General features: G+C 39.3%; 1 pseudogene; it reads left to right on the top strand.

Moving 5' to 3' along the window:
• The first annotated feature begins 100 nt into the window (after positions 1–100).
• Positions 101–22,937, top strand: LOC145164935 (ATP-dependent DNA helicase Q-like 2; annotated as a pseudogene).
• The last annotated feature ends 749 nt before the right edge of the window (positions 22,938–23,686 follow it).

The raw sequence follows: 23,686 nt of genomic DNA, 5'->3' as shown, positions 1-23,686 counted from the left end.
ACTGTGAACCTGAAACTTAGCCTTAACATTGTGTCTTAATTTTAGTTGGTTATGAACAGGAGTTGTTTTCAATTTCTAATTTTTTGGCTTTGGAAATCAAATGAGTTTTGGATATGGATTTGTGGAGGTATGTGGTCCTGTTTACATTTTTTTGGAAAACTTCCGACTTATTATATATTTGGTTTTCTAATTTTTGTTGTATTGGTCAAGGTTATTAATTTGGGTGGTGAAGTTAGTTGTGTGTTTAGTGAATGCTCATGGATATTTGTTGGTCTACCAAATATTGTCAAGGTAATTCCATGTAATCCACCTTTAAACTTTTTTGTTTCTTGATGTAGTTTATGCATCAACATTATATTTTGATCATTTGAATTTTGGGTATTACTGAATCTACTACTTTCCTATTGTCATTACAAGTCTATTGGCATTGAATATGCAAAATTCTACTCATGTATTTCATGAAATGAGTTACTATACATTGTAAATTATTTAACAGGTTAGAGAGAAATCATTTGTTTGAAAAGTGGTGATTGATGACATTGTTGAGTTCATACACAAACAATGAATCTGGAATTGTTTATTGGTTCTCTCGAAAGGAGTGTGAACAGGTTCAAAGAATTACTATAATTAAATTTGTTATATGATGTTAAACTGTTGATGAGAAAATTTTAAAAATAATACTTACTATATGCTTTTGTGTTCAAGAACTATAGGTTGCAAAGGAATTGCGTGAGAGAGGTGTTTCAGCTAACCATTATCATGCAAATATGGACGTAAATGCCTGTGAAAAAGTTCATATGAGGTAAATTTGATTATCTTTTGTATCATTTATTTTTAGAAATCTTGTATTTATTCCTCAAAAGTAATAAAAAACCCCATATTTTTTTTCAGGTGGAGTAATAGTAGATTGCAGGTCATTGTTGGAACAGTATGTTTTCTTGTGTCACCAATATTTTTATTTTATTTTTTTTAATTTATAATTCCAGTTAATGATTATAGATTTTTTTTATTTTTTTTTCTAACGGGTGGCTTTTGGTATGGGAATCAATAAACCAGATGGTTAGTACTGTTTTTAACTTTGTTTTTTTTTTTGCTTTAGGATTTTTTTTAATCTTACAAAGTACATTGCTATAGTCAGGTTTGTCATACATCACAGCTTAGGTAAATCAATGGAGACTTACTATTAGGTTTGTAATTGACTAATTTTACATTTATACCCTTCCCATGCATAAAGGCATTTTGTAATTTTTATTTGTTTATTTTAGGAAAGTAGTAGAGCAGGGAGGGATGGGCTTCCTTCTGAATGTTTACTTTACTTTAGGTCTGCTGATGTCCCAAGATAGGTATGAATTGTTGGAGGGTATGTCACAACTAGCATTCTAGCTAGGAAATTTTGTACTCTTGTAAACATTATTTACTGTAAACTCGTAACTCAAATTCATATTATGCTTGAAGTTTACCCTATGGAGACAAATTCAAACCCAGATTCACCAAAGTAAAGTTGAAAACCCTAAAAATCTCGGTTTAAGCCCATTATGGACTAGGATTTCTTATTGGGCCTAATGGGCCAATAAGCCTCCAATTTGACTATGTTGGGCTTAGAACCTTCAAATGGACCATAAATCAATTCTTTTGTGCACATTGGGCCACGAACCACCTCTAAAAGCCCAATGGGCCGAAAACCTACTTAATGGACTCATGGTTTCGAACAAAATCAAGCAATGGCCCAAGATAAACTACTTCCTTCCTCCTAAGCCCAAGAATTCGGCCCAAGATAAAAAAAAAAGAAAAGAGGAAATGAGATTAATGGGTGGTTAAGGGGAGGATGACACCTCATAATTATACATGGGATATCTATGCACCAATCTCATACTTCCATGCACCCATCACCTCAAGACTCCCTCCTCTCTCTTTCTCTTCTTGTTTCGGCCGAAGACACACCACACACACAATACACAAATAAATTCTCTTTATTTCTCTCTAAGGCCATCTCCTTCCTTCCTTCAAGGAATTCTCGAAAATTTGGCTTGGATTCAAGAGACTTCATCAAGTGTTGTCAATCTTTGGTAATTCTTTACACATCCAAGCTTCATAACCTCACTCTCTTGTTAGATCATTCCTTTAAACAAAGTTTTTGGTGTTTATACTCTTAGAAATCTTCTTGAGTTCGAGATCTACTCAAGGAAGTTGCTAGGGCCAAAAATCACTTCATCTTTCCATCTCTCTCTTCAAAACCGAACCCACAAACCTAAGGTGAGTTCATACCCCTCTATTTTTGGCTTTCATATGATTTTTGGGGGAGAATACAAGTAAAATGTGTAGATCTATGTGTATTTGTATGATATGTGTGATTTCTTGTGTTTATGTGGTGAATATGTGCTAAAAATGAAAGATATTTCGAGATCTATAGTTCAAGAAGGAAAAATATGTGATCTAGGTCATATTTCACTTAACATGTCAAGATAAACTAATATACAAGCTTTAAAATAACACACTACAACATAAAACTCATTATTGGACTATTTTTGTCAAATAAACAAAAGTTTGGGAAAAAGTTGTCATTTACGGTTTTTACAAGGTTCAAAATGTCAAAACAGTTAAAATGGAAGTTTCTATGAACATTATGTTTTTCAAAGGACTAAAAACAAAATTTGTGGCTTATTGGGCTAAATTTTGGGCTTTTCGGCCCATAGGCCCAAAGTTGCGAAAAATATGGTTTTAAGGAGCTGAAATGGTAAATTTCTCAAAACAGTGGGTAGAAAAGTAAATAAATCTATTTCTAGGGTTTAAAATGATCTTATTTGTTAAAAAGGATTTAAAATGCAAAGATTTTGGATTTTGGGTAAAAAGTGTAAAAATTGCGAAAAAGATGGACTAAAATGCAAATCTTTTAACTAAATGGTTGAAACTTTCTAAAATTTACTTTTGGGCTTAAAACATTATTTAAATAAGTGTTTGGGTCAAAGATGTCAAGAAAAATAGTTCAAGGACCTAATATGTCATTTTTTTATAAAAAGGGCAAAAATTGCCAACTTTACAAAATAAGAGGCTGAATAGGTCAAACTAATGTTTTTGGTCAATTATGTTGATAATAATAATAATTGGGTCAAAATATACAAAACTTTATAACTTATGGGTTGTAAATAGAAAAATAACTATTTTTATAAATCTATAAATCGTTATAAAACAAATTCGTGATTTATACGACATATCAATTAAACAACTCGCAACATTAATACTATACAAAACAAGTAAACGTTCAAATGGTTGGGCTTGAGAGATTCTAATCATGCTTAATGGGCCTTCGTGACTCATTAACATGGCTTTTGGGCCCAACATAAATAATACATGTTATTGGGCCTCCTGTGACCCAATTACATGCTTAAGGGACCCTCAATGGTTTTTACATGCTATTGGTGCCTCAGTGGCCCATTAGCATTACTATTAAGGTCCAAATAAATCATATGCGAAATGGGCCAACGCGCTTTTCGTATACTCGACAGCCTTAAATAACATACGAAATTAGTAGGGCCTAGTAGTCCTCTTCTCTTCGTCTGTTAGGCTTACCTTCTCTTCAAGTAAACTAAAATCAGATCATTAATCAAGGTTAATCAAATTCATGTGGATTGAGTGAGTAATAACGGGTGACACCAATAAGTGTCGGTCGTAGTCTGTAGTTGTAATCAAAGTCTCCTGGAGGGAGAGCGAGAGTTTGTGTATAGATCTATACGGGGGTGACTCCCCAACACCTAAGCTGTTCGCTACAGTTAGACTCGGCCAGTCTAGGGTGACAAAGTCTTAAGATCAAATTTCGGTGTTCATTAGAATACCAAGACAGACGAACTAGTCATTATCATGCATGGTTATAACGCCTCACGTAGAAATCTGACATCATTAATCAAGGGAAATCATATTCATTCGATGTAATGATACAATAATGCAAAACAATCATAACTTTTTATCGGGAAACATCGGGTTTTCCGGGGAAACAAATCTTTCAAAAACTATAATGCAAAACTTCTCCTTTATTCACGTCTTGAAATCATTCATGCATATACTAACAGGATCATCACCACATTTTCAAGAAAAGTTTTAATACAGAAAATATCTGATTTTCTGGGTTTTACGAATGACATAAACTACTTTACATCAAACACACTTATGAACTCACCAACATTATATATGTTGACCGTTTTCAAAATAACTTGTATTCTCAGGTAATCGTTAGACAAGGAAGCATCCAGTGTGTTGAAAGTTTCTTTTGTAGTTGCTAATCACCAAACACTTTATATTTTGGAAATCATGTAAGGTAAACCTTGTACTTGATGTAAACAATGTCAGTTGTACTATGTAATGTTTGGTGATGAATGTGTAACGTTTCATGTATATCCATTGTGATGATATTTCAATTGTTAGTCACGCCAGCCCCCGGACGTTTTCGCCGTCTGGTTCGGGGGTGTGACAGGTTGGTATCAGAGCTCTGTTTATAGTGAACTAGCATATATAACCACACATTGATATGCAACTATAAACCCAAAGAGGGACTAAACAACTCTGAACAAAACAAATAAAACATACTAATAAACACTCTTATTTGTGCGACTTAGAAAAATGAACATAATAACAAACCGAATAAAACAATTGGGAGAACCTGACATTTCGGTTAAGCCAGGACTGTTCACAGTTGTATTAGGGATGAATGTAGCCTGATCAACTACATTTCTTTGTAATACAACTATCACATGTCCTGGAAACGATCGCGATGGTCAGTAAACCCAAGGCATACCCTATTGTTAATCAAGAAGAATGCATCAACCAAATTTTACAACAACTAAGAATATCTTAGGATTAATAATGATTTATTGATATACCCTCTCGCAAACAGTATGGCCGGCTTCCATCATCCTGGAGATCCGTATTTCCCTAACCAGGGGAATAACGGATGGCTGGAAGAGGAACCTGAAGAAGACCCCGAAGAGGAGTCTGAAGAGGAACCTGAAGTAGAAGTCGAGGGCGGACCTGCTGAGCCAGTGGTAGGTTTGGAAGAAGAAGAATCCGAAGAAGACCCCGAAGGGGAGTCCGAGGAAGAACCTGGTGATGACGACGATGGTGATTCGGATGCAGAGTCCAAAGTCATCAACCCACCTTACCCGATTAGGGTGCCCGCTCATCGGATGGGCCCAAATGGCCCCACGCCTCCATGGGGCGTGGATATTTGAAGTATGGAGCCAGTTACACCTGTTATGGGTGCGGGAAGACTGGACATTTCAGACGAAATTGTCCCAATGTGAACACCCAGGCGACAGGAGCAGCAGGAAGAGTGCTGACTATGGGGCAAGGAGAAGCAGTTCAGGATTCCGCTGTCGTCACCGGTACGTTTCTCCTTAACCACTCTTATGCATGCATCCTGTTTGATACCGGGTGTGACAACCGTCAAATTCTGGTCTAGTCAAAGTCAAATAAAGTCAACAAGTCAAACCCGTCAACTCTACTAACTCTTGTATACTAGGGTTCACTTTATGAAATTACTGTACAACTCACTATTTTAATAAGAAATCATCACTTGAAAAGTTTGCATTTTTAGATTTCTTGAACCCTAATAGGGGTAAGTGAGGTAGCAAAGCGATAAAACACTATTACATAGCCTTCGGGGGTGTGTAAGACTCTTAAACATGGCTAAACGGGGTTTGCGGACCTTGCGTCTCAAAGCCAAACACTCAAAAAGGCCACAAAAGGAATCTCTCCCAAATCTCTCCAAGTATGTCAAATCTCTCCAAGTATGCCAAATCTCTCCAAGTATGTCAAATCTCTCCCAAATCTCTCTCAAAACCTCTTTTGAATTTTTTCGTAATCATTTGGGGCATCCCGACACTTGACTTGGTGAAAAACCATTCGAAATGGGATGATACCTTGGAAAATAGCCTTTTAGGGCCGAAGCCTCTCTATTGGGACCAAACCCTCCTTGAGCCGAAGCTCCAAGAACCAAAACCGAAGTCCCCTTAAGGAACCGCAGCCATCGGACCGGAACGACTAAGGACCGGAACTGCTGAGGACCGAGGCGGATGAAGACCGAAGCTTGAACCGAACCCGAAACTGGAGCACCGCATCTGACCTTCAGCTGCGGTCCCTTCTGATGAGTCCGCCTGCGGTACCTGCTCAGACCGAAGTCCCTCCCCCTCTGTTCCAATGCACCAACCAAACCATCCCTGCGGTTCTAAGGCTGCTAAGACCGGAACCTCGCCCCTGACTGTGGATTTTCCCATTTTCCATCCGGTTTTCGACCACGACTCCGTTTTAAGCCCGTTTTTAATTATTTTAACGATGGATTTTCACCCAAACTTATATTTTGACATATAAGACCCCATATATTCATAAATTAAGCATATTTTTAGGGAAATCCTTATTTAAGAATAAAAATCTATTAAGTTAGATCTTGTGGTGGAGTGTTGACTTTGCCTTGGTGTATGACACAAGCAACCACCCCATTCCCACTCCATGAACAACCATTGTCCTTCCACCATACCTAGTCACTTCCATCGTCCTTCCCATCATTTTCTTCCAGCCATACACTTGAACAAAAGGTAGAATCATTATCTCTCCTCTCTCATTTCTCTCATTTCCACCAAAGAACAAACACCTTTCTCTCTTACTTCTCTCTCTCTCTCAAATTCGAGATTCAAGGGCTGATCATCAAGTTCTCTTTCATTTTTGGTAAGTGATATTATCCTCCTTATGATTATTTCACTTCCTTCTACTCAAATCGTAGATATCTTACACAAACATCATCACATTCATGTTAGATCTTCGAACCTTCAAGGCATCTTCTTAGTGTTCTTGAGTAGAACACTTCTTTTCTTCAACATCCATCCACTAAGAACACACAAGGTGAGTTCATACCCCTATCTTTTCATGTTTTTCTTAAGTTTTAAGGGGGGAATAGAAGTTAAAACACCAAGAACACAACTAAACTCATTTAACAGCCTTCATCAGAAACGTTTAACTCCATTCACGGACTTTTTTGGTTAACTTAAACATTTTGGTTCTCAAAACTGTATTAGGTGCAAATAGTTCCGGTTTATACCTTTAAAATGACTACTTGCACATCTCCATACGATTTTTCTACAATTTATGGTGATTTTTACAAAACTGCCTATCATTTCAAGAACAAATCCGGACCAGTCTGTGATTAAGGACTTTTTCACACAAGTTGGAGGTCACTAAAAATCATAATAAAATTTATGAACAAACTAGACTCATTTTCCAAACTCTCAAAATTTACAGATTCTGATTTGGACCTTGGATGATTTTTCTATAAATTTTCTAAGAACAGTAATAGAAATGTTAATACTAGAAAAAAATGCTATCAATTTCATTTGCACCTTGTAACTTGTTGAGCAAGGTGTGTATCATTATGTGAATATATGTTTTTACATCATATGTCATTTCGTCTTGGTGTATTCACATACATCAGAAAACAAATGGATTTTTACCTTCACGAGTATGGTAATTAATTTATTGTTATAAACAAAGTTTACATCCATTGTATACAAACATTTGATAAACTATGGAAGTATAGTTTATGTTGCTTTTACATTATGAACGATTATAATAAACTATAATAGGTATAGTTTATGCTTCATTACATTTCAAACTCTTTACCTAAGGTTTTCAGTTCACGTAAATCTATTAATGAATAAATTTGTGAGACATTCGCTTCGCGTTACATCCAAGTAACGAAATCAAAAGTCCTGTAAATTGTAACCAGAGTCTCTTGTAGGGAGAACGTGATAGTTGTGTATAGATCTATATTGGGTCTGACAAACCCACACCTGAGGTGCATGCAACAGCTAGACCGGCAGGTCTGGGGTGACAAGTGTCATTTAACTTGCGACGCCTGAAGAACGTCGTATTACGAGGCCGTCTGAGTCATAGTATGGTTATAATAACTCACATGTGGTATTAACAAAACATAAGATTTACGGGTTTTACTTCTAAATTTAACGAGTTTATGTCGATTTAAACTTGCATAAATTTCTTTAAGTATAGTAAAATACTTGTACACTTCGGTCTTGACTTTTAAGACTACAATGCATTACATAAGAAAATATGGGATCTTTCTTGAGCAAACATCATTTTTACAAGAAAAGGATTTTAGCATCACCTTCAAAAGCTTATGAACTCACCAACTTAATTGTTGACACTCTTTCAAAACTACTTGTATTCTCAGGAAATCAATAAACAGGTAACCAAGTGCTTTTGAGGATGGGACGTAAGGCGTCAAACATTTCATTTTTTTTGTCAACATAATGTAATTGATTTGGAAACATGTAAACTCATACAATGATGTAACTCGTTCAATTATATTTATGTTGGTTGTGTTTACTTTGATCACTATTGCAAATTGTTGTTATGATACTATACATGAAGTCCTCCACCCCCGGACGTTTCCGCCATCCTAGGTTTGGGGGTGTGACAGATTGGTATCAGAGCCAGGTTTATAGTGAACTAAGTATATCGAACCACATAAGATATACAAACTATAAACACAATTGGGACTGAAAGTCTCTGATTGAACATTTTCAAATGACTATACTTTTAGAAAGTAAACGGTTTCTTGTTAAAAGTTTAAGTACATGCATCCATGCTCGCATAGTGTCATAACTAGGAAAAACATAAGGTAAAATAGGAGGAGTTGTACGTTACGAGTATGCCTTGGGATATGTGGTCAAGTCTGGGATGGATATAGCCTGATCAACTATATCTGTCCGAGAAGTGACTTTCATGTATTAGGGGATAGTCGTAGTGGACAACAAATCTGACAACCTAACATCACCCTATAATGAATACGCTAAGAACCAAACATAACATTTAAAAATACTATAGGAGTATTTTGTAAATTTATAACTCGACATTTTAGATTCATTGCATATCTCTTACACCCCTATTCTCGTACAGACAACATGGCGGGATTCCATCTACTTGGAGACCCTTACTTCCCTAATGAGGGAAACGCTGGATGGCTCGAGGCAGAACCCGAGGAAATGATCGAGGAGGATCCTGAGGAAGACCCCGAAGAGGTTGAGGAAGAAGAGGAACCCGAGGAGGAAGAGGAAATGGAGGACGAAGAAGAAGAAGAAGAAGAAGAAGAAGAAGAAGAAGAGCCAGAGGAGGAGGTCATCAACCCTCCTTACATCGCCAGGGTGCCTGCAAACCGTTTTGGCTACAACGGGTCCGAGCCCCGTTGGGCAACAGTGATCGAGCGATGGGGCCGTCAACAACGACAACGATCACCATTTGGTAATCAACGGGGTTACTACGACCTTAGTCATGGGGGACCGGCTGATAGAGCCCTCCCAATCGTGATCCAACAGATCACGAACCTTGGAGACCAGAATAGGGAAGTGGCAAATCAGGTTCGGGATCTCAACGCTGCTGTAGACGCCTCGGATGCTCGTACCAGGGACTTGGAAAGAGACTTCTACCCCATTGACCAACTCATCGAGGACCTTACCACCTCTCGGGCGGAGGTAAGGGAGTACCAGATAAGGCACGCAGCTCTCGAGGAGAGAGTAATCGCGGCCGAACGCCGGATTGCAGAGCTTCAGGGAGCCTCGACCTCATCTCAAGGCCACAATGGACCAGATGCCACCCGCCACGAGTAGTGCTTACACTACTCACATTTTGTTATAAACTAGGATTTTGAGTATGCGTTGGTACTACTCTTTTTGCATGTAAGCTAACCCTGCGATTAAGTGATTACACTACTCAAGGGGCTATGTTATGCCAAACTTTTTCGTTACATTAATGTAGACCTGCTTAAAGGTCAAATTCTCCTAAACAATATGTATCAAATTATATCAATGAAATTGGCATGTATTTTATTTCATTGCGATATTTTTTTTATGACAAATCTCATAGCATGACAGTGCAAACAATTTGCTTTCGGTGTTTCTGAGATTCTTAATGTGCCCCTCCTGGTTAGTTGTAATTTTGAGACGATCGACTTAGAAATGGTGAGTCCGCCTTAGGTCATGTTCCTTGTTTGGTTGTGGGCCTAGGATAGACTCATTAAGTTCAACGGCCTATTGGACCATAATCACAAATAACTGGTGTGCATCGAGTGATCATAGGAAAGGGCCAGGCATGACCAAAGATTACAGAATTACATTTGGGGTCACTACTAAATTCGGGGAGTTCGAGCGCATGAACTTCTTCATAAATCATTTCTGAATGTTTTAGGTCGAGACATATAACAAATAATCAAATTCAATAAACTCCGACTTACAATTGAAGACTTACCGATTTTTCGTCTTTATAACTTTTGACAGTGCCAAGGAATTGGCACAACAACTTATCGACCATAGAGCCAGCCACAGTACTGTTACTACCACCCATGATCAAGCTAAGGGGGGGGGGGAATAAAAGAAAATTCTGGAACAACAAAAAAAGCAGTCGGTGCCGGACTCCGCCAAAAAGCAACAGACAGTTGTTGTCCGTGCTGCCATTACTCCTGTCACTCCAGCACCACCGAAGCAATATGCGGGAACCCTTCCCAAGTGCAATAAATGCAACTTCCACCACACCGGTGCTTGTCGGGAAAGACACTGTAACAATTGCAACAAGAAGGGGCACACTGCTCGATTCTGCAAAGCACCAGCCCAACCCATCACTCAAGTCACTAACACCAGAGCAAGCCGTGCCTGCTATGGCTGTGGGGAAACGGGGCACTTCAAACGAGACTTCCCAAAGGCACGAAACGCCAATACTGGGGGTGTAGGAAGAGTCCTAGCTATAGGACACGGAGAAGCAGTCAAGGACCCCACGGTGGTTACCGGTACGTTCCTCCTTAATAACTCTTATGCATGCATACTCTTCGATGGTGGAGCAGAGAGGAGTTTTGTGAGCCATCAATATAAACATTTACTTAAACAAGATCCCCAATTACTAAAAGACACATACGTCGTAGAAATGGCAAACGGAAAGGCAGAGCGCACTAGCGATATATACTCAGGGTGTACCCTCATTCTAGATAATCATTCATTTAAAATCGACCTAATACCGGTAACAATAAAAAGTTTCGACATAATCATTGGTATGGATTGGTTAAGTTCTCATCGTGCCGACATCCTATGTTACGAAAGGGCCGTTCAACTCAATCTGCCAAGTGGCGAAACCCTTCTCGTCTACGGTGATAAACCCAGTGCGAACTTACAAATCATCTCTTGCGCCAAGGCTCAAAAGTATCTCCGAAAGGAATACCACGCCTTCTTAGCCCACGTAGTAGATAAGAAACAAGAGACGAAGGATATCAAGGACATTCCAGAGGTGTGCAACCTTCCCGACATATTCCCTGAAGACCTTCCAGGCGTACCCCTCGCACGACAAGTCGAATTCCGAATCGACTTGGTCCCCGGAGCTACCCCAGTAGCCAAAGCTCCATACCGTCTAGCGCCGGCGGAAATGCAAGAATTGTCCAGTCAATTGAACGAGCTGTTAAGCAAAGGGTTCATCAGGCTGAGCTTTTCACCTTGGGGAGCACCGGTCCTGTTTGTAAAGAAGTAGGACGGATCTTTTTGCATGTGCATCGACTACCGCGAGTTAAATAAGCTTACCATCAAAAACCGATACCCTCTACCCCGAATCGACGACCTCTTCGACCAACTTCAAGGAGCAAGCTACTTTTCAAAAATCGATCTGAGGTCGGGCTACCATCAGCTACGAGTTTAAGAAGAAGATATCCCCAAGACAGCCTTCAGAACTCGCTATGGGCACTACGAGTTTGTAGTGATGCCCTTCGGGTTAACAAACGCACATGCGGTATTCATGGACCTAATGAATCGAGTGTGTCGACCCTACTTAGACAAGTTCGTGATCGTATTCATCGACGACATTTTGGTCTACTCACGAAGCAAGGAAGAGCACCACCAACACCTGCGACAAGTGTTAGAGACATTGAGAGCTGAGAAGCTTTATGCTAAATTCTCTAAGTGTGAATTCTGGATCCGAGAAGTGGATTTCCTTGGTCATGTGGTCGGTGAGAGAGGGATACATGTGGACCCCTCCAAAATCAAGGCAATCGAGAACTGGTCAGCACCTACAACACCAACGGAAATCCGACAATTCTTGGGGCTCGCTGGGTACTACCGAAGATTCATCCAAAACTTCTCCAAGATCGCTAAACTGCTCACCACCTTGACTCAAAAAGGTGTGATGTTTAAATGGGAAGATAAACAAGAAGTTGCCTTCCAAACGTTAAAATAATCCCTATGCAGCGCACCAATCCTGTCTCTGCCAGAAGGAACCGAAGACTTTGTAGTCTACTGCGACGCATCAAATCAGGGGCTTGGGTGTGTATTAATGCAGCGAGGAAAGGTCATTGCCTACGCATCGAGGCAATTGAAAACGCACGAAGTCAACTACGCCACGCATGACCTCGAATTGGGAGCAGTAGTGTTCGCCCTAAAGATCTGGAGGCACTACCTTTACGGAACAAAGTGTACTGTCTTTACCGATCACAAGAGCCTTCAGCACATTCTCAATCAAAAGGAGCTCAACATGAGGCAAAGGCGATGGGTAGAACTACTGAACGATTACTAGTGTGAGATTCGTTATCACCCAGGTAAGGCAACGTAGTAGCAGATGCCTTAAGTCGAAAGGAATACTCGGGGCGCCGAGTAAAGTCATTAACGATGACAATCCATTCACACCTGTCCACACAAATCAGAGAGGCTCAGCTGGAGGCCTTGCAACCGGAAAATGTGACGGGTGAGGCATTAAGAGGAATGGATAAAAACCTAGAAGTCAAAGACGACGGAGTTCGTTACCTCATGAACCGAATCTGGACACCGAAGTTCGGTGGTTTCCGAGACGTCATCATGAACGAAGCACACAAGACTCGATACTCCATCCACCCAGGTTCAGATAAGATGTATCTGGATCACAAAAAGTTGTAGTGGTGGCCAAACATGAAATCCGAAATTGCTACCTATGTAGGCAAGTGTTTGACTTGCGCCATGGTCAAAGTAGAATATCAGAAACCCTCAGGACTTCTACAACAGCCTGATATACCTGAGTGGAAGTGGGAACGGATAACCATAGACTTCATAACCAAGCTACCCAAGACCACGGGCGGGCTTGATACCATATGGGTAGTCGTAGACAGATTGACCAAATCGGCGTACTTCCTACCGATAAAAGAAACCGACAAGATGGAGAAACTGACTAGGACGTACATCAAAGAGATTGTACGACTGCATGGCGTGCCAAAATCCATTATGTTAGACAGGGATAGTCGATTTACCTCGCGATTCTGGCAATCACTTCAGAAGTCCTTGGGAACTAGGCGGGACATGAGTACAGCCTATCACCCACAAACCGACGGGCAAAGTGAGAGGACCATTCAGACGCTAGAAGACATGCTTAGAGCGTGTGTGATAGACTTTGGTAAATCTTGGGATATCTATTTACCACTTGTCGAATTCTCGTACAATAACAGTTATCACACTAGCATCAAGGTTGCACCATTTGAAGCCCTCTATGGCCGCAAGTGCAGGTCACCTCTGTGCTGGGCTGAAGTGGGTGACACGCAACTAGCTAAGGGACAAGTCCCTAATAGCACCCTCACTGGCCCGGAAATAATAAGGGAAACTACAGAGAAGATAGTTCAAATCCGAGAACGGTTAAAAGCTTCTAGAGACAGACAGAAAAGTTACGCGGATAACAAACGAAAGCCCTTGGAATTCCAGGTTGGGGATCGCGTGCTATTAAAGGTCTCACCCTGGAAGGGTTTAATATGTTTCGGCAAACGAGGAAAACTGAACCCTAGATACATCGGACCATTCGAGATCCTCGCTAGGATTGGCCCAGTAGCTTACAAGCTTCGCCTACCACAGGAACTTAATAACGTACATCCTACCTTCCATGTATCGAATCTAAAGAAATGTCTACCCGACGAGACCCTCGTGATATCTCTCGACGAAATTGAAATCAACGAGAGTCTCCACTTCGTGGAAGAACCGGTAGGAATCATGGATCGAGAGATCAAAAGAACAAAGCAAAGTCGTATCCCCATAGTGAAGGTTCGCTGGAATGCTAAACGAGGACCCGAATTCACCTGGGAACGCGAGGATCAGATGAAACAAAAGTATCCACATCTCTTCCCAAATTCTTGAAGTCCCAGTCAAAAAGCAAATTTCGGGACGAAATTCCTTCTAACGGGGGGATGATGTGACAACCATCAAATTCTGGTCTAGTCAAAGTCAAATAAAGTCAACAAGTCAAACCCGTCAACTCTACTAACTCTTGTATACTAGGGTTCACTTTATGAAATTACTGTACAACTCACTATTTTAATAAGAAATCATCACTTGAAAAGTTTGCATTTTTAGATTTCTTGAACCCTAATCGGGGTAAGTGAGGTAGCAAAGCGATAAAACACTATTACATACCCTTCGGGGTTGTGTAAGACTCTTAAACATGGCTAAACGGGGTTTGCGGACCTTGCGTCTCAAAGCCAAACACTCAAAAAGGCCACAAAAGGAATCTCTCCCAAATCTCTCCAAGTATGTCAAATCTCTCCCAAATCTCTCTCAAAACCTCTTTTGAATTTTTTCGTAATCATTTGGGGCATCCCGACACTTGACTTGGTGAAAAACCATTCGAAATGGGATGATACCTTGGAAAATAGCCTTTTAGGGCCGAAGCCTCTCTATTGGGACCAAACCCTCCTTGAGCCGAAGCTCCAAGAACCAAAACCGAAGTCCCCTTAAGGAACTGCAGCCATCGGACCGGAACGACTAAGGACCGGAACTGCTGAGGACCGAGGCGGATGAAGACCGAAGCTTGAACCGAACCCGAAACTGGAGCACCGCATCTGACCTTCAGCTGCGGTCCCTTCTGATGAGTCCGCCTGCGGTACCTGCTCAGACCGAAGTCCCTCCCCCTCTGTTCCAATGCACCAACCAAACCATCCCTGTGGTTCTAAGGCTGCTAAGACCGGAACCTCGCCCCTGACTGCGGATTTTCCCATTTTCCACCTGGTTTTCGACCACGACTCCGTTTTAAGTCCGTTTTTAATTATTTTAACGATGGATTTTCACCCAAACTTATATTTTGACATATAAGACCCCATATATTCATAAATTAAGCATATTTTTAGGGAAATCCTTATTTAAGAATAAAAATCTATTAAGTTAGATCTTGTGGTGGAGTGTTGACTTTGCCTTAGTGTATGACACAAGCAAACACCCCATTCTCACTCCATGACCAACCATTGTCCTTCCACCATACCTAGTCACTTCCATCGTCCTTCCCATCATTTTCTTCCAGCCATACACTTGAACAAAAGGTAGAATCATTATCTCTCCTCTCTCATTTCTCTCATTTCCACCAAAGAACAAACACCTTTCTCTCTCACTTCTCTCTCTCTCTCAAATTCGAGATTCAAGGGCTGATCATCAAGTTCTCTTTCATTTTTGGTAAGTGATATTATCCTCCTTATGATTATTTCACTTCCTTCTACTCAAATCGTAGATATCTTACACAAACATCATCACATTCATGTTAGATCTTCGAACCTTCAAGGCATCTTCTTAGTGTTCTTGAGTAGAACACTTCTTTTCTTCAACATCCATCCACTAAGAACACACAAGGTGAGTTCATACCCCTATCTTTTCATGTTTTTCTTAAGTTTTAAGGGGGGGGGGGGGGGAATACAAGTTAAAACACCAAGAACACAACTAAACTCATTTAACAGCCTTCATCAGAAAAGTTTAACTCCATTCACGGACTGTTTTGGTTAACTTAAACATTTTGGTTCTCAAAACTGTATTAGGTGAAAATAGTTCAGGTTCATACCTTTAAAATGACTACTTGCACATCTCCATACGATTTGTCTACAATTTATGGTGATTTTTACAAAACTGCCTATCATTTCAAGAACAAATCCGGACCAGTCTGTGATTAAGTACTTTTTCACACAAGTTGGAGGTCACTAAAAATCATAATAAAATTTATGAACAAACTAGACTCATTTTCCAAACTCTCAGAATTTACAGATTCTGATTTGGACCTTGGATGATTTTTCTATAAATTTTCTAAGAACAATAATAGAAATGTTAATACTAGAAAAAAATGTTATCAATTTCATTTGCACCTTGTAACTTGTTGAGCAAGGTGTGTATCATTATGTGAATATATGTTTTTACATCATATGTCATTTCGTCTTGGTGTATTCACATATATCAGAAAACAAATGGATTTTTACCTTCACGAGTATGGTAATTAATTTATTGTTATAAACAAAGTTTACATCCATTGTATACAAACATTTGATAAACTATGGAAGTATAGTTTATGTTGCTTTTACATTATGAACGATTATAATAAACTATAATAGATATAGTTTATGATTCATTACATTTCAAACTCTTTACCTAAGGTTTTCAGTTCACGTAAATCTGTTAATGAATAAATTTGTGAGACATTCGCTTCGCGTTACATCCAAGTAACGAAATCAAAAGTCCTGTAAATTGTAACCAGAGTCTCTTGTAGGGAGAACGTGATAGTTGTGTATAGATCTATATTGGGTCTGACAAACCCACACCTGAGGTGCATGCAACAGCTAGACCGGCAGGTCTGGGGTGACAAGTGTTATTTAACTTGCGACGCCTGAAGAACGTCGTATTACGAGGCCGTCTGAGTCATAGTATGGTTATAATAACTCACATGTGGTATTAACAAAACATAAGATTTACGGGTTTTACTTCTAAATTTAACGAGTTTATGTCGATTTAAACTTGCATAAATTTCTTTAAGTATAGTAAAATACTTGTACACTTCGGTCTTGACTTTTAAGACTACAATGCATTACATAAGAAAATATGGGATCTTTCTTGAACAAACATCATTTTTACAAGAAAAGGATTTTAGCATCACCTTCAAAAGCTTATGAACTCACCAACTTAATTGTTGACACTCTTTCAAAACTACTTGTATTCTCAGGAAATCAATAAACAGGTAACCAAGTGCTTTTGAGGATGGGACGTAAGGCGTCAAACATTTCATTTTTTTTGTCAACATAATGTAATTGATTTGGAAACATGTAAACTCATAAAATGATGTAACTCGTTCAATTATATTTATGTTGGTTGTGTTTACTTTGATCACTATTGCAAATTGTTGTTATGATACTATACATGAAGTCCTCCACCCCCGGACGTTTCCGCCATCCTAGGTTTGGGGGTGTGACACCGGGGCAGAGCGAAGCTTTATGAGTAACAAATTCAAACACTTGCTAAAACAACAACCCCAAAAGCTTAATGAAACCTTTACGGTGGAAATGGCTAATGGGAAAACAGAATCAGCCGGGGAAATCTATGTAGGATGTACCCTAACTTTAAATCAGCATACCTTTCAAATAAACTTGATGCCTATAACTATTAGGAGTTTTGATGTGATTGTCGGCATGGACTGGTTGAGCCCCCATCATGCTGAAATTTTGTGTCACGAGAAGGCCGTTCGCCTTCATCTCCCTAATCACGAAACCCTAATTATATACGGAGACAAACCCAGTACGAACCTTCGTCTTATCTCGTGCATTAAGGCACAAAAGTGTCTACAAAAGAAGGAATTGGCGTTTCTGGCACACATAGTGGATAAGTCCAAGAAAGAGGTCAATATTTGAGACATCCCAGTGGCTTGCGACTTCCCGGACGTCTTTCCCGAAGATCTTCCGGGGATACCTCCAGAAAGACAAGTCAAGTTCCAAATTGACCTGGTACCGGGAGCTACGCCAATTGCCAAATCACCCTATAGGTTGGCTCCTGCGGAGATGCTAGAACTGTCAAGCCAACTCAGCGAGCTCTTGAGTAAAGGATTCATCCGACCTAGCTTCTCACCCTGGGGAGCTCCGGTCCTTTTTGTTAAGAAGAAGGACGGATCCTTTAGGATGTGTATCGATTATAGAGAGCTGAATAAGCTCACTATCAAAAATCGCTACCCACTTCCACGAATCGACGATCTGTTCGACCAGCTCCAGGGAGCAAATTACTTCTCTAAGATAGATCTACGGTCCGGCTACCACCGGCTCAAGGTCCGGGAAGAGGATATTCCCAAAACCGCTTTTCGAACCCGCTATGGACATTATGAATTCGTTGTATTGCCCTTCGGTCTAACGAATGTCCCTGCCGCATTCATGGACCTGATGAATCGAGTCTGCCGACCATTCATCGACAACTTTGTCATCGTTTTCATCGACGATATTCTAGTCTATTCTCGAAGCGAAGAGGAGCATGGCCGACATCTCCGGCAAATCTTGGAAACCCTACGAACTGAAAAGTTATACGCAAAACTCTCTAAATGTGAGTTCTGGCTCCGTAGCGTAAACTTTTTAGGTCATGTTGTCAGCCAAGAAGGGAAACATGTGGACCCTTCTAAGATCAAAGCCATTGAAGGATGGGCAGTCCCAGCGACACCCACATAAATTCGTCAATTTTTAGGTCTCGCAGGCTATTACAGGAGATTCATTCAGAACTTCTCCAAAACAGCCAAGCCACTTACCATGCTTACACAAAAGGGCGTGCCATTTGAATGGATAGAAAAGCAGGAGGTTGTCTTCCGAACTTTGAAGCGATATCTCTGTAGTGCACCCGTAATATCACTACCAGAGGGAACAGAGGACTTCGTAGTTTACTGCGATGCTTCGAATCAGGGTTTAGGCTGTGTACACATGCAGCGTGGTAAGGTTATAGCTTATGCATCCCGACAACTAAAGACACATGAGGTGAATTATACCACCCATGATCTCGAATTGGGAGTTGTGGTCTTCGCCTTGAAAATTTGGAGGCACTACCTTTATGGTACCAAGTGCACCATTTTCACCGACCACAAGAGTCTCGAGCACATTTTAAATCAAAAGGAGTTAAACATGAGGCAGCGAAGATGGGTTGAGCTGCTAAACGATTATGAGTGTGAAATCAAGTACCACCCAGGCAAGGCTAACGTGGTAGCTGATGCCTTGAGTCGGAAAGAATACTCCAATCGTCGTGTGAAGACTCTTTCAATAACCATCCAATCTTATATGTCCTCACAAATCAAAGCAGCCCAGTTCGACGCCATGAAGACAGAAAACAGAACGAGCGAAGCGTTACGTGGAATGGAAAAGAACTTCGAAGTCAAGGAGGATGGAACATATTATTTCATGAACCGAATTTGGGTCCCTAAACTTGGAGGATTCATAGAAGTAGTCATGAATGAAGCTCATAAGACACGATACTCCATCCATCTAGGATCAGATAAAATGTACCTGGATGTCAAGCAATACTATTGGTGGCCTAACATGAAGGCAGAGATTGCCACTTACGTTAGAAAGTGCCTCACTTGTGCGAAAGTGAAGGTAGAGTATCAAAAGCCCTCGGGACTACTACAACAGCCGGTAATACCCGAGTGGAAATGGGAAAGGATTACTATGGACTTTGTGACCAAATTACCCAAGACAATAGATGGATTGGATACCATATGGGTAATAGTCGACAGGTTGACAAAATCCGCCCATTTCCTGCCAATAAAGGAGACATACAAGATGGAGCGACTAACAAGAATCTACATCAAGGAAATTGTGAGACTCCATGGAGTACCAATATCTATCATCTCAGATCGAGATAGTAGGTTCACTTCACGCTTTTGGCAATCGCTACAGATGGCTATGGGGACACAACTCGACATGAGCACTGCTTACCACCCACAGACGGATGGTCAAAGTGAGCGTACCATTCAAACGCTTGAGGATATGCTTCGAGCATGTGTGATAGACTTTGGAAGGTCGTGGCATACCCACTTACCTTTAATTGAGTTTTCATACAACAACAGTTATCACACAAGCATCAAAGTTGCTCCTTTCGAAGCATTATATGGTCGTAAATGTAGATCACCGTTGTGTTGGACAGAGGTAGGCGACACTCAACTGGCAAGAGGGCAGACACCAAACAATGCATTAACAGGACCAGAAATCATACGCGAAACGACAGAGAAAATAGTTCAAATCAAAGCTCGAATTCAAGCATCACGCGACCGACAAAAGAGCTACGCTGATAAACGGCGAAAGCCCTTGGAATTTCAAGTCGGGGATCGGGTGTTGTTAAAGGTCTCCCCCTGGAAAGGGGTGATTCGTTTTGGGAAATGGGGAAAACTAAACCCACGGTACATTGGATCATTCGAGATTCTTGCCCGAATTGGTCCAGTGGCTTATAGACTGCAGCTACCTATCGAACTCAACAGTGTACACCCCGTGTTCCATGTTTCAAATTTGAAAAAGTGCCTATCCGACGAAACTCTCGTCATTCCGTTGGAAGAAATCGAAATCAACGAGAATCACCTGTTCATCGAGGAACCCGTCGAGATCATGGACAGGGAGGTGAAGCGTACTAAGCAAAGTCGCATTCCAATAGTGAAGGTTCGGTGGAACGCAAAGCGTGGACCGAAATTCACTTGGGAACGCGAAGACCAGATGAAGCAAAAGTACCCTCACTTATTCTCGCATTCTCAAATCTAGCTTCAAAAAGAATTTCGGGACGAAATTCCCTCTAACGGGGGGATGATGTCACAACTAGCATTCTAGCTAGGAAATTATGTACTCTTGTAAACATTATCTACTGTAAACTCGTAACTCAAATTCATATTATGCTTGAAGTTTACCCTATGGAGACAAATTCAAACCCAGATTCACCAAAGTAAAGTTGAAAACCCTAAAAATCTCGGTTTAAGCCCATTATGGACTAGGATTTCTTATTGGGCCTAATGGGCCAATAAGCCTCCAATTTGACTATGTTGGGCTTAGAACCTTCAAATGGACCATAAATCAATTCTTTTGTGCACATTGGGCCGTGAACCACCTCTAAAAGCCCAATGGGCCGAAAACCTACTTAATGGACTCATGGTTTCGAACAAAATCAAGCAATGGCCCAAGATAAACTACTTCCTTCCTCCTAAGCCCAAGAATTCGGCCCAAGATAAAAAAAAAAGAGGAAATGAGATTAATGGGTGGTTAAGGGGAGGATGACACCTCATAATTATACATGGGATATCTATGTATATACTTACAGGATCATCACCACATTTTCAAGAAAAGTTTTAATACAGAAAATATCGGATTTTCTGGGTTTTACGAATGACATAAACTATTTTACATCAAACACACTTATGAACTCACCAACATTATATATGTTGATCGTTTTCAAAATAACTTGTATTCTCAGGTAATCGTTAGACAAGGAAGCATCCAGTGTGTTGAAAGTTTCTTTTGTAGTTGCTAATCACCAAACACTTTATATTTTGGAAATCATGTAATGTAAACCTTGTACTTGATGTAAACAATGCCAGTTGTACTATGTAATGTTTGGTGATGAACGTGTTACGTTTCATGTATATCCATTGTGATGATATTTCAATTGTTAGTCACGCCAGCCCCCGGACCTTTCTGCCGTCTGGTTCGGGGGTGTGACAGGGTATTTCTGTCATTTATATAATATCAAACACTCACCATTCTCTATTTCTCTTTACAGAGCTCCATGGTCTTCTATGAGAATTGTGGGTTGCAGAATCTATATGAAATGGTGCGATTTTTGTCAGGTTTGTATTCTTTTACACATGTCAATGATCTTTCCATATTATTTTTTATTGTAAAATGTAAATTATTATTATTATTATACTATATTTTTTTAATTTCAGTCTAAAAGAGAATGCAGCTGAAGTCCTTTCTTTAGAGATTTTGCTGAGCCTCTTCAAGAATGCAATGGTATTTAATATTTATATTTCATCATCATCTAATTATCAGTATTAGGTAAATTAATTATTAAAATATTTACTCTGGTGGTTTTTTACAAGAGCAGGAATGTGTGATAATTGTGCATTTTCTTGTGAGGTCAAGGAAATTGATGTGTCAGGTATATGCTTAATCTATTAAACAATATATATGTATTTAGTTTTGTATCTATTAAGTCCATTAAGTCATAAAGAAACAAAACATAAGTCCCAATTTTTTACATATATGCCCTTATTTATTTGAGGACATGCAAAAGCTATTGTATCTTTGCTACAAGAAATACAAGAAAAGGATCAGAGAGCAACAATGTTGCAATTGGTTGACAAGTTAAAGGTTAAAAACAAGGAATTAGGTCAGTAATACTCATATCATATCCCCACAATTATTATTATTATTATTATTATTATTATTATTATTATTATTATTATTATCCATTTTTATAAAAAATTTATACCTTTTAGGGTTTGAGTTAAAGAAGGATGAATTAGAGCAATTTGTGATTCAACTTATTCTCCACAGGGTATTGGTAAGTATAAATGTATAATCACCTTTTAGTTTAACACATCAAAATCAATCAAAATTCAAATATTTTTGATTGATTGATAAATGATAATAGGATTGAATAAATTTGATAACTTTTTCAAAGAGTAAGTTTTATTTTTGTATGCAGAAAGAAGAATTTTCGCATACAGCTTATGCCACTAATGCTTACGTGGCAATTGGACCAATTGCTAAGCATGTTTTGCATGGTAAGTGTAAGAAGTCACTTCAATTAATTAGCATTATAAATTTATAAATGATTGAGAATTCTTAAACAGGGAAGAAGAGTATTATGCTTGAGGTTAGTAGTGGACAGAGGAGTAGTGGTATTGGAATTGCTAATTCCTCCAAACGTGGAAGAAACTCCGGATTGGAATCGGAGCTTGATAACTTGAGAAATGAACTTGCTTCCATGGATGGAGTAATTTTCACTCATTCTATTTTGTCTACTCAGCAGATCGGAATGTTATGTTCTCAAAAACCGGAAACAATAGAACAGGTTATCGGGAAAGGGATGGAATCGGTTATTCCATTGTTTGATGGAACGGAATGGAATGGACCATGCTTGAAGGAATGTTAATATGAAATAATCGACTTCAGTGTTCACTTCAGTCCCTACAAATCCCAGTTCATTTTGGACCATTTTACCCGTACTACCCCCAATTGTATTGTAATTGTAATGGATAGTGTTGGTAATAAAGGGATTATGTACTTATGACTAAATACGGAGCAACTTGCATCTACAACATTCTTGTATGATCAAGAAGTTGGGTTCAACATAAGCTCTTAAATTCTAACCCACGAAGAATTTATACATATAACAGGAATGTCGTATTTTTAACCCAATAAAAGGCTTAATAGCATTGTGCTTATTTTAAAAAAAAATATATGTTATTTTTCTTATTTAATCATTATACTTTCAAATATAGCATCATTATTTAATTTTTAATTCTTATTTACAATAAAAATATGTTTTTTTATTATTGTAACATATTCCTAATTTTTTTAATGATTTTGGACCGTTTTACCCCTCCTGCATCGTTTATGATTTTGGACCATTTTACCCCTCCTCCCCCCATTTGTATTGAAATGCTTATCTATTGCCAAATAAAATATGAATAAGAAAAAAAACGTACTTTTTTTGAAATAATGATGATATATTTGAAAGTACAATGCTTAAATAATTTAATCTTTTACCTTTATTTACAATACAGATGTGGTATAACAATGATTGATCATTTGTTGGAGATGTACAGTCGTTTTATATATCTTTTATTCTATATTTCATCATGACTCGAAACCAGTTAGAATCCGTAAAATCAAATTACA

Source organism: Lactuca virosa, chromosome 3 (assembly GCF_052849685.1).
Source record: "Lactuca virosa cultivar CGN04683 chromosome 3, Lactuca_virosa_CGN04683_v6, whole genome shotgun sequence".
NCBI classification, from domain to species: Eukaryota; Viridiplantae; Streptophyta; class Magnoliopsida; order Asterales; family Asteraceae; genus Lactuca; species Lactuca virosa.
The sequence above is the reverse complement of the archived record's forward strand: the minus strand, read 5'-3'. Positions and strand labels throughout refer to the sequence as shown.